Below are 10,992 nucleotides of genomic sequence, written 5' to 3'. Positions count from 1 at the left end.
CAGAGATACTTTCAAATAGTTTGTTTAGTCCAGTAAGAACTTCAGTATATCCCATTAGTTCCTTTTAGTCTTCTCACATTTTAATTTTTCAGAATTTTTCTTTAGTTTTATCGCTTGGCATTTACTTGCTGCTTCCTTACTGATACCTCGTTCTGTCAAAAGCCACATGGCAACAAGAAGTTTAGAAGAGCATACAGACAGAAACGTTCTCACAGAACTGCAAAACTATTATTTTTTCAGATTGCAACTACTGTGAAACAGCTTGTTTCTAAAACATTTTTTTCCACTAACTTCTTAGACCCTTCTTCATACCCCCAGCAGTCAAAGACTTGCCCAATTGGCAGCTATTTTTTATTTCATCGTTGCCATATGCAGTCGCTTGATGAGTAGCAGGCTCTTTTATCAGCTGGAGGTATTACTACAGTTCAAAGGTAGTACGGATGTTTTTTTTCACTGGGAAATTTACCAGCAACAAGAGAAATAGAAATCTTCCAAAGTCCTTTGATAGTTCTTCTGAGTATATCCCAAACTCACTGTGACCTCAAAGTCCTTAATTACTACAAGTGCTACTGCAGTCAAGAGTCAAGTAACTGTGTAATTACATTTGTTTCAAGTAAATAAAGGTCAAAATCGAATGTCTTTCTTAAAACAGAGAAAACATCAAAGTGAGATTGAGTTTTACAGGGCTTTCAGGTATCTCCAAGGATTCCACAAATAGCCTGTGGACTGCAGATAGCCTTCTTGTGAAGAATATGTTCTTATGTGAAGTATGTGTTTGTTAATTTACAGCCTGATATAGAATTAAGATTTTGTGGAAGAGGTACTTCCTTCTTAAACATGGCAAAAACACCAAGCATTCTCTTATTTAAATTCTATAATTTACTAAAAAATAACCTCATGGATCAAGTACAGGTGATTACACCAAGAGATGAATTCAGAATTAACAAAGATGTTATTGTTTATTTAAAATAAATAGACAAACAGGCAAACAAAATAACAAAAGCGAGCCTCCAGGCTGAACAGCCCCAGCTCTCTTAGCCCCTCCTTGCAGGAGAGGTGCTCCAGTCCCTTCATCATCTGGTGATATTTTGCCTAGTACAGTCAAGAATACCATTTTCATGCTTAGTGGCAAGAGCATACTGCTGACTCATGTTCATCCTTACGGCCAATAAGACTCTCAAGCCCTTTCTACAGAGGTGTTTTCTACCTGGGTGGCCCTCAGCATGTTGTTGTTCCTCTCCTGGTGGAGGACTCTGCACTTCCTGTTGAACTGCATGATGTTGCTGCCAGCCCAGCCCTCCAGCCTGCTGAGGTCCTACTGTATGGCTGTACAGTCCTCTGATGAGTCACCCATTCCTCCCCATCTCAGTTTTGTGTCATCTGACTTAAGTAAGGATGTACTCCGGTCTGTCACCCCAATCATAAATGAAGATGTTGAACAGGACTGGACCCACTGTACTTTGTGCCACTGAACGCTACCCTCTAAGACTTGCCATTCATCCGGTTTTTGATCCACCTTACTGATTGCCCACACTTCTGTTGTACTCAGAGTGTAACAGTTATCTCCACTTCATCTGCAATAGCTGGAGAAAGATGTTGGTGATGCTAGGGATGCAAGAGAAGAGGAAACACCCACTTATGAGTTTAAGATGGTCACAGTGAGTATAATACTGTTCTCTCAGATCCTATCTGTTCAATTTTAGGCAACAGCTACACAGAAAAATCCTCAAAAAAAGAAGGGAAACATGACAACTGTGTAATGAGATTGTATTTCTGTATGCTACTCACTTAATTAAGAATCTTCTACACACACACACACACACACACACACAGATTCTGTAAGTTTAAATCCAAAGCATCTAAAATCAGAAGTTTGTGAAACTACTTATGTAGAAGGCAGAATCAAAGCTAATCATGCTGATGGTTCATAGCACCAGTGAACGTTTTAGTCATAATGCTGCAATTCATCTTAAAAGACTTCATCATCTTCATCATCTTCATCACAAGATCTCAAAAGAAGACAAAATACTCCTTTACTCTCTCACCACTTCTCATGAATTTCCTGTCATACATCCATCTGTGTATTCTGCCCAGTGTAACATGCCACTGTATTACGCCTTCACATATAAGAGCCATTTCTCCCACCACACTCTTTACCCACTGTTTACTTGAACAGACACAGTAAGTCACTAAGCTTCTACAGTTATAAGAAGATTTAACAAGTACCTGTTCTTGGGCTAAGGATTACATGGGTTTCCAAAAATGTACTGCAAGATAGACACAATCTTTAAGTCATGGTATTAAAAGTGTTACTGTTCAGATTTCTCCAAGTTACTGTGACAGACTGAGATAGGCATAAGGATGTAATTGCAAAGTAAACAAAGATCAGACAGTGCAATATGGAAATTACCTAAGCCCATGCAAATTTTGCATTCAAGGAGCAATTCTCTCTTTGTCCTGCAAAAGGGGATAATTTATTTAAAAGCGAAATCCTGCAATACATTAGGAAGCTCCTAAGTCTATGTGCTGATGGAACACTGGAACAAGTTGCCCAGAGAGCTTGTGGAGTGCCCGTCTATGGACATATTTAAGGTCTGCCTGCACTCCTACCTATGCAATCTGTTGCAGGGTACCTGCTTTGGCTGGGGGGTCGAACTCGATGATCTGTTGAGGTCCCTTCCAGCCCCTGTGATTCTACAATTCTGTGATTCAGGAGAAAACCTCGGAGGAGTAAAACATCCTAAGCTAGCAAGTTTCAACGAAACTGTAGCCTATTTAATGAAGATGCAGTTTCTTCTTTCTCCATTGTGAGATTAAAGGAATTAATAATCCTTTCCACTGAAGTATCTTACTGTATATCATTCAGACAATCAATAGCCTGATCTATCTGGAAAAAACTTGGTTTAGTTAGTTACTGTCAAAACCTACTTTTCTTAAACCCGTGAAAAGAAGCCTGAAGTCATTTCCAAGCTCTTTGAATTACAGAAGGTGTCCTAGATATGGCACAATCTAGGGTTAGGTGAAAATATGGAACAGGAACACCATTCACTCAGTGCCAGATGTTACAAAGCACACAGACCTCCATGAATCAGTCCTGAGCTGTCTCTCATAAAATGTTTGAGGATGATGGAGGAATTCTAGCCAAACTAAGCGTGAAACTTTCTTAGTTTCCTTCTCTCAGTTGTGCTGAGAAACTTTATCTCACTCACCTCTGAAGTCTCACCAAGATTTTTTCTCTGGCTCTACTAAACATGTATACACACGAAAATTACTGACTTTGCACTGTAGTTTGAGTGTACAGTTGCATGCTATTTTCTGTCTAGTATAAAATGGCTGTAGCACATCACGTCTGATCTACGTTCTCCCCACTGATTCTCCACAGTATACTGAGAAATCACTCGAATGTTAACTAAACCGTGTCCTTACCTTCAAGACATCCTTTTATCTACCCTTTTGTGATATGCAGATTACTAGGGATGTGAATTGACAGAAACTATTCTCCTTAGAAATAATGGGATAGGCATCAGCAGACATAATGTCCTTAATGTCCCTGCATGCGGAAATAGGAAAGTCCTCAGTGAAAATGTTGGAATGACTACAGAGGTTTACCTGCTCTTGCTTGGAGTACAAGCGACTATGCAGATGTAGAGAAATAAAAGAACTGTGAAAGGCTAAGATCAGAAAATTTCTGATAACCCTAATTGCATTGTAACAACTCATACTGCATTGTAACAACAGGAAGATTTCTTCTTTGTACCATAGCATATTTCTTGGGTAAGTCAGCAGATGGTAATCTGAAATAATTTCACATAATAATAAAAATACATGTATAAAATATTTAATGTATATTATAAAAATGTGTTAAATATTTAATACCTAATACAGTATACAACATATAACATGTAATACATATCACCTATATGTATATATATAACACATACATATGAGTTCCACAAAATGTGAATTAGTTCAGTAAGAGATGGAAAATAACAGAGACCCAGAACATATGATAGACACATAGAATCAGTAAGGTTGGAAGAGACCACTAAGATAATCTAGTCCAACCATCACCACCATGTCCAATAATCTTGTTTCTCAGTGCCACATCTATACGTTTCCTAAACACCTCCAGGGATGATGACTCCACAACCTCCATGGGCAGCCTGTTCCAATACCTCAACACTCTTTCTAAGAAGATTTCTTCTCCAGACATAACAATCTCAGTTCCCTCAGTTGCTCCCTGTAAGACTTGTGCTCCAGACCCTTCACAGTTTTGTTGCCCTTTTCTGGGCACACTCCAGATCCTCAGTGTCCTTCTTGTACTGAGGGGACAAAATCTGAACACAGTACTCAAGGCGCAGCCTCACCAGAGTTGAGTACAGAGGGATGATCACTTCCCTGCTCCTGAAGGCAACACAATTTCTGATATAAACCAGGATGACATCGGCCTTCTTAGCCACCTGGGCACACTGCGCGCTCATGTTCAGGTGTTGTTAGGCTACCAGCTAACAACACATCAAGATCCTTCTCCTCTGCACAACTTTACATCCACTCTGCCCCAAACTCGTAGCGTTGCATTGAGTTGTTGTGACCAAAGCACAGGACCTGTCATTTGGTCTTATTAAAACTCATACAGCTGGCTTCAGCCCATCCATCTAGCCTGTCCACATCCCTCTGTAGGACCTTCCTACATTCAGGCAGGTCAACACTTCCACTCAACATGATGTCATTTGCACACATACTGAGAGTGCACTCAATCCCCCCATCCAGATCATTAATAAAGAAATTAAACAGGATGGGCTGCACTACTGACCCCTGGGGGTCAGAAATAAAAAGGAAACTTTACTGTTCTTCTAGTTTTTAGCATATGGAAACAATAATTTTCCCATATCTTAGGGGCTATTTGGATAGATTAGCATATTTGTCACATATATAAGCTTCCTATATTTATACGAAGTTTAAACAAATCCATGCAATATCTAAGCTTTCTGAATGTGTGTAAGAAATGCTGAAGGTTTAATGCTAACATAACAGGTTCTGCCTATTTCGATAAGTAAATAGAATGCAGAATGTTGATTCTTAATTATATTTATAAATGTATTCTCTTATAAAAAAGATAAAATACAGTTAGCTAAGTACTAAAATATAGATAATGTTAGTGAAAATACCTTTGCTACAAGGAATTATTGACTTGACTTTAGTATTCACAGTTAGGCACAGATATTACACAATATATACCTCCAACTGTTGGAGGAAGAAAATTTGGAAGTAATTCTTTTTGCATTTTTACAGCACTTCAATAGCTTGTGAAATAGCTTTGAAAAGATTAAATGGTTCCTGGAAGTAAACTCAAGCTATTAACATACATCTTTGCTTTTTCCATTACCAGGCATCTACATAAAGAAGCAACTGGCAAAGACATAATTGAGTTAATTTCAGCTTTAGATTGTACATACTTGTTCAGAAAAGCATATGGGAAAATTCAATTTTAATATTTCATTATATTCTTCCCTAAAAATTCAATGATAGGACAACACTGGGAGAGTATAAGTTCTCTTCTATTGTGGCTTTCTAGATTTTCTCCAACTCTGCTCCTTTGATATTAGCAAAAATATATCCAGAGCTGTGCTGATGAAATAAGTCATAAATTACATACTCTTGTTGGCGTGGGAGCAATTCCACTTCTGCCTCTTTACATGGTCTTCTGTATGATTTCATCTTTACAAAGATTTTCCTCTTCACAGACCTGAGAAAGAAATACACATAAGTGCAATTATCCCTAAAAACGCGTTCTATGATTCTATGTGTTAAAAGAAAAATCACCATAGATCTGCCTGTTTCTTCCTCCAACACCTGCTCACATAGGGCTACCCACAGCAAGGTCTCCAGGCCCATGTCCAGGTGGCTTTTGAAGATTCCACAACATCTCTGGGAAATCTGTTCCTGTGCTCTGTCACCACACAATCTCCTTTACAGAGTCTTCCAGTCTCCTCATTTTTTCATACATTGTGCTGCTTCTTAACCTTGAACATCTCTGAGATTTATAGCAACTGCCTTTTCTCTCTTGTGTCTGATTTGCAGATAAAATACAGAACAGTTTATCTTTAGGGCTCCTTTGTTTTTGCTTCTTGTTTTTGCTTTTGTTTTGTTTCCAAACTCACTGTGGGTTTATCAGGAATCACATTTTAGAGCAGCTTTTTGGAAAAATACCAAAGTGTGTTTAATGCTACAATAATCTGATACAGAGGAGAAGATTGTCTAGACTAATAAATCTGAAACTTCCCTGCATAAATTGTACATAGAGTTATACATACATGGAATATTGAGTTGCTCTATTTCTGATAACTATGTAATATGATTTCACCAGATAAAAGAGACAACAATTTCCTTTAGCCCCCTAGAATCTTTTCCTCATAAATTATCATTGCTGTAAACAAAACTCTCAAATACATGAATATAATATCAGTTTAATACTGCAGTATATTACAGTTCCACTGGTCTTCCAGTGACTAAAATGACAGTTCTGTTTTCAGCATATAGTAACTTTGTCTTAACTGACCTACATTTTAGAGTTCAGAAACCAAACATTGTTACGCATATTTTCAGCACCAACTCTTTCCACTTTAACAGTAAAACATCATTGGCAAGTGCCAAATTTCTCAGTTTATGTCACTGGGGAAACCTATCAAAATTTTGTTATTCATGACTCTAATCAGTACTTAAAAGTTTAATGGTAACCAGATGCAGCACTCTGTGATGGATAGCAGCCCTGTTTAATCACTGCTCTTGTAATACTTTGGGTTAATGCATTATGACCGTACTGCTGTTGCCTAACACTTAAAAGCATAAAATCCAATTGAAGAGTGACTATGCAGAGTTGGCAGCTTCTTAGCTCATCTAATCTGCCTCTTCTGTATATTCCGAGTTATAACTTCAGGCTTTATGTACTTAGATGTGTTTTCTCTCCTTTTTTTAACCCACTGAAAATAACATAAATAGCATCACTGGGCTTTGCATGGGATTAGGTCTATCCAGAGCATTAATGAAGGGCAATAGAAGAGCAACAGTGCTGTGTTGTCATGAACCTTTCTGCTGCTGCTGCTGCCGCCAGCAGAAAGAAAACAATATCCTTCATATGTTCAGTATTTCTGTAGTTGGTATCACCTACACATTATCTTAGGCCTTTTTTTTTTTTTTTTTTTTTTTTTGATTCACAGAACATTTATTCAGTGTACTTCAATGAACACAGGAATGACCCACTCATGTTTTGATGCTTCTACTGTTTTTGAATGCCAGATTTTTGGTACACTGGGGTACTAATGCAGTTTAAGCACAGAAATGTTGTTTATTCTCCAGTTCCGAAAGTCCAGTGTCAATGACTTTTATTGATCACCTTAAAGTACTTCTCAGTGCATCAGGCCTCATAGAAAGGAATTTTAAAAAGACCAGGCTCAATTTTCTTTTCTGAGTTCTATTTATTTCTTTTTTATGATTAGCATGCAGGTGTTTTATACATCACAATGCATTACTTTTATTTTACTTTATGATTGTTTTCCAGTGTTTGCAGCATGGCATGATATAAAAGATGAGTAAATTTCCACAATTTCATCAAATATTTTTAAAATTGAAGAGTTACAAAGTTTAAACTCTTCTGATATTTGCTTCTGCAAGTACTTGTGTAAGCTTGCTGGCCAGAATGCTCTCAAAAGCAGCAAATATGAGAAAATATTGGCAAAAAGTAAATTCTGTTTGTTTGAATTCAGTAACCTTCATAGAAACACAACACTGTGTATGCCAAGCCAGTCGGGAAACTGAAGTTGGTTGTGATGCCTCCTCTCTCCACAACATACATTCTAAATGTCAGAAATTGGAAAAGAAAAAGAGAAGAGAAGAGAAGAGAAGAGAAGAGAAGAGAAGAGAAGAGAAGAGAAGAGAAGAGAAGAGAAGAGAAGAGAAGAGAAGAGAAGAGAAGAGAAGAGAAGAGAAGAGAAGAGAAGAGAAGAGAAGAGAAGAGAAGAGAAGAGAAGAGAAGAGAAGAGAAGAGAAGAGAAGAGAAGAGAAAATCAAGAGAAAAATCTCTAATTAGGATTATTTAGAACTATTTGGGCAAAGTAGTGTAATTTCTAGTAATTAACAAAGAGTGGTAAGCTCATTGCAGCCTTCCAGGACTTTAAGATGAGTAACTAGCTTAATAGAAATCACTTTGCGTATTTGCAAAACTAATTGATCAAACACAGCTCATACAAAATTGCTTTGAATATGTACGTACACAAATTTATACACATATATAAATGTACATAAATGTGTGTACAGCAGAAACACAAGACACATAGAGCATCAAGAAATTATGCATAATTAAAAACAATTTATTTGGAGTTGCATTAAAAGATGCCAGTCTGTACCTGCCATTTTATTTTTTCTTTCTTTAGTTTTTGTTTACCTTCTTCTTTCTTCTGTATATCACACTAGCTTGGCTGAGTAATATGTATTAACTCAGACCAAGTTTCATGGTAGGATAATGAAACCCTCCACTAGCTTATGTAGAGATCATAGCATCTCTGTTGTAGCTGGTCTTAAAGCACAAGTTAGATTCACATGGGTATTTCTCTAATGAGATAGGTACAACTGATCCTGCTCTATGGTATGCAAGATTAGATGTCCTCTTGAGGTTGAATCCAGAACTGTTGTTCTAGTCATCCAAACTACTTCTCAAGCAATCAGTGCTTCTCTTTTAGCTCTGAGGAAAAGATTTTGGCTGTATTTGCATGTAATAATTTTGGATCAGACAACATGTAATAATAGCAGTAGATAACTGAAATGGGAGCTGTTAGATTCAGAAAATCAACTTCATTGCAGAAAAAAAATAGTTTTTGTGATCAGTTTATCATGACCAACCTTGTATGCTGTCTTCTGAAAGACAGCGTTCAATCGAATTTTAGTGAGAACAAAATGAAGCGTGATGCAAACTTATGCTCCGAATGTTCCTTAGAGCACAGAAGTTCTGTATTAAAAACATACCATTGAAGGTAGGATGTAGGAGAGCACAAAGTTTTCTTGTTATATTTGTGCTCAAATTTACCAAAACGTTTTTTTTTCCCCAGGGTGAGGAATGTGATACTGATGACTTGGAAAAAAATGAGACAGAAACATGAAGGCTTCCCGCTAAGCCAGTTTTAAAATATAGCCTGCATATTTAATAGTTGTAGAATTATTAACAAGAGTGTTTGTAGGAGATATATTAACGTTTAAAAATAATGTTTTTATGTTTTTTGTTTTGTTTTGTTTTTACTGTATTATTTTGTTTATAAATAAATATCTTCCAAAACCCTTTGGAAGATGTTTAGGTTGGGGAAGGTTAGTTAAGCCAATCTGATTTTCAGTGGATTAAGTATCATGGCTTTTTCTACAAGCATCCTTTGGATGATATCTTAAGTAGGCTCAGCATTAGCTCATTCTTTTTGTTGTTGCTGTTCTTTCGCTCAGAGTGTGAATGTTTCTGACATTTTGGGACCCGCCTTATCTTGGCACATTATGCTACCTGAAGTTAAAAAAATTAATGAAGCGTGACAGCACACTGATGAGAAAAGTGCTATGCAAAAGACAGTTCATGGTCATTGAAGGAATACAGTCATGTTAATTTATTTTCAGAGCCATCTCAGATATCTGTCAGCTTCTTAGGTAGACCAGCCTAATATGTTTTTGCCATTGGAAAAAGAACTTCTAGGAGCTTAATAAATTATGAACAGCTATTATGCTTGTAATTAGAGTCACGTTATCCTGGTCCCATGTTATTACTGGTCCCTAATGAAAACAGATGTTTTGATCTAACTGCCTGGTGACACAACAACATTTTAACTATAGTTAAACTGAGATATCATACACCTTGAATATCCAGTGATGCTTAGGTTGTGTAGATAATTCTGAATGAGTAATATCACAACAGATGTGTCACCATAGTATGTGTGACCATAGTATGGTCATAGGTAAAGATGCTGCTTTACAGTAGAATTACATTTGTCTTCTTCCCTGTTTTTGTTTGTTTGTTTTTTAGATAGAATAATAAACACTGTGTTATCCAGGCACAAACATATTTAACTTAACACATTTTCTGTTTATAGATAGATAGTTCTGCCCATTCTCCCCACAGACTGTTAATTCAATATCCACAAGCTCTGCAGCGTTGCCTTAAGGAATTTACTAAATTTCTTTTACTGCAATGTTGTTTCTTTTCCTACCATTTTATAGATGTTTTTATAATGCTATTCAGTAACTAATCCTGTACTGCAGCATTAATGTTTGTTTTAAGAATAGCTTGGGATGACATACTGTAGCCATTCCATTAGAACTAAGTAAAATTAGAAAAATTCTGTTATGTCAACAAGAGTATAAACTGGGAGGTGAGTTAATTACTGTGCTGTGCACTGTGCATCATCTTCCCAAAAAAGTGGGGCAAAGTAAGAGAAGTCCATGATCCACATGTGACTTCCATTCTATTTACTCCAATATTTGTTTGTTGATAAATGCAAGGCAGGGGAGGATAGTGGTCTCCATTTTGAAGGCATGAAACAGATACAAAGACTTACTTGTCAAGTGTCACTGAGAAGTGTGTGAAAAGGGGAATTTTAAATGTGTTTCTGAAACAGGATTACAAATCTCAGTTCTGTAATCCATTATCTTGCAACTCTTCTGTCTAGACAGCATCAGTTCCTCCTTTGTCTTGTGCAGAAATCCTTCTCGGGAAAATGTTGTTCTACCTCCTGGTATTTGTGTTTCTCAAACATCTGAGTGTACGCTTTCTACTAATCACCTTAAAGGCTGCTAACATTAAGACCTGAGTTAAGGGAAAGAAGTCTCTCTTGGCAGCATAACCACTGGCAAGCAATAAGTAACGGAGAGACAGACATTTCGTAGGCTGAGGAAAGGCACACAGAAACATCAGCAATGCAAACAGCTTACATATATGAGACCTTAGTGGCAGCTGTCTGTGAAACA

This window comes from Excalfactoria chinensis, chromosome Z (assembly GCF_039878825.1).
Source record: "Excalfactoria chinensis isolate bCotChi1 chromosome Z, bCotChi1.hap2, whole genome shotgun sequence".
Classification (NCBI taxonomy): Eukaryota; Metazoa; Chordata; class Aves; order Galliformes; family Phasianidae; genus Excalfactoria; species Excalfactoria chinensis.
This window is presented reverse-complemented; position numbering follows the sequence as displayed.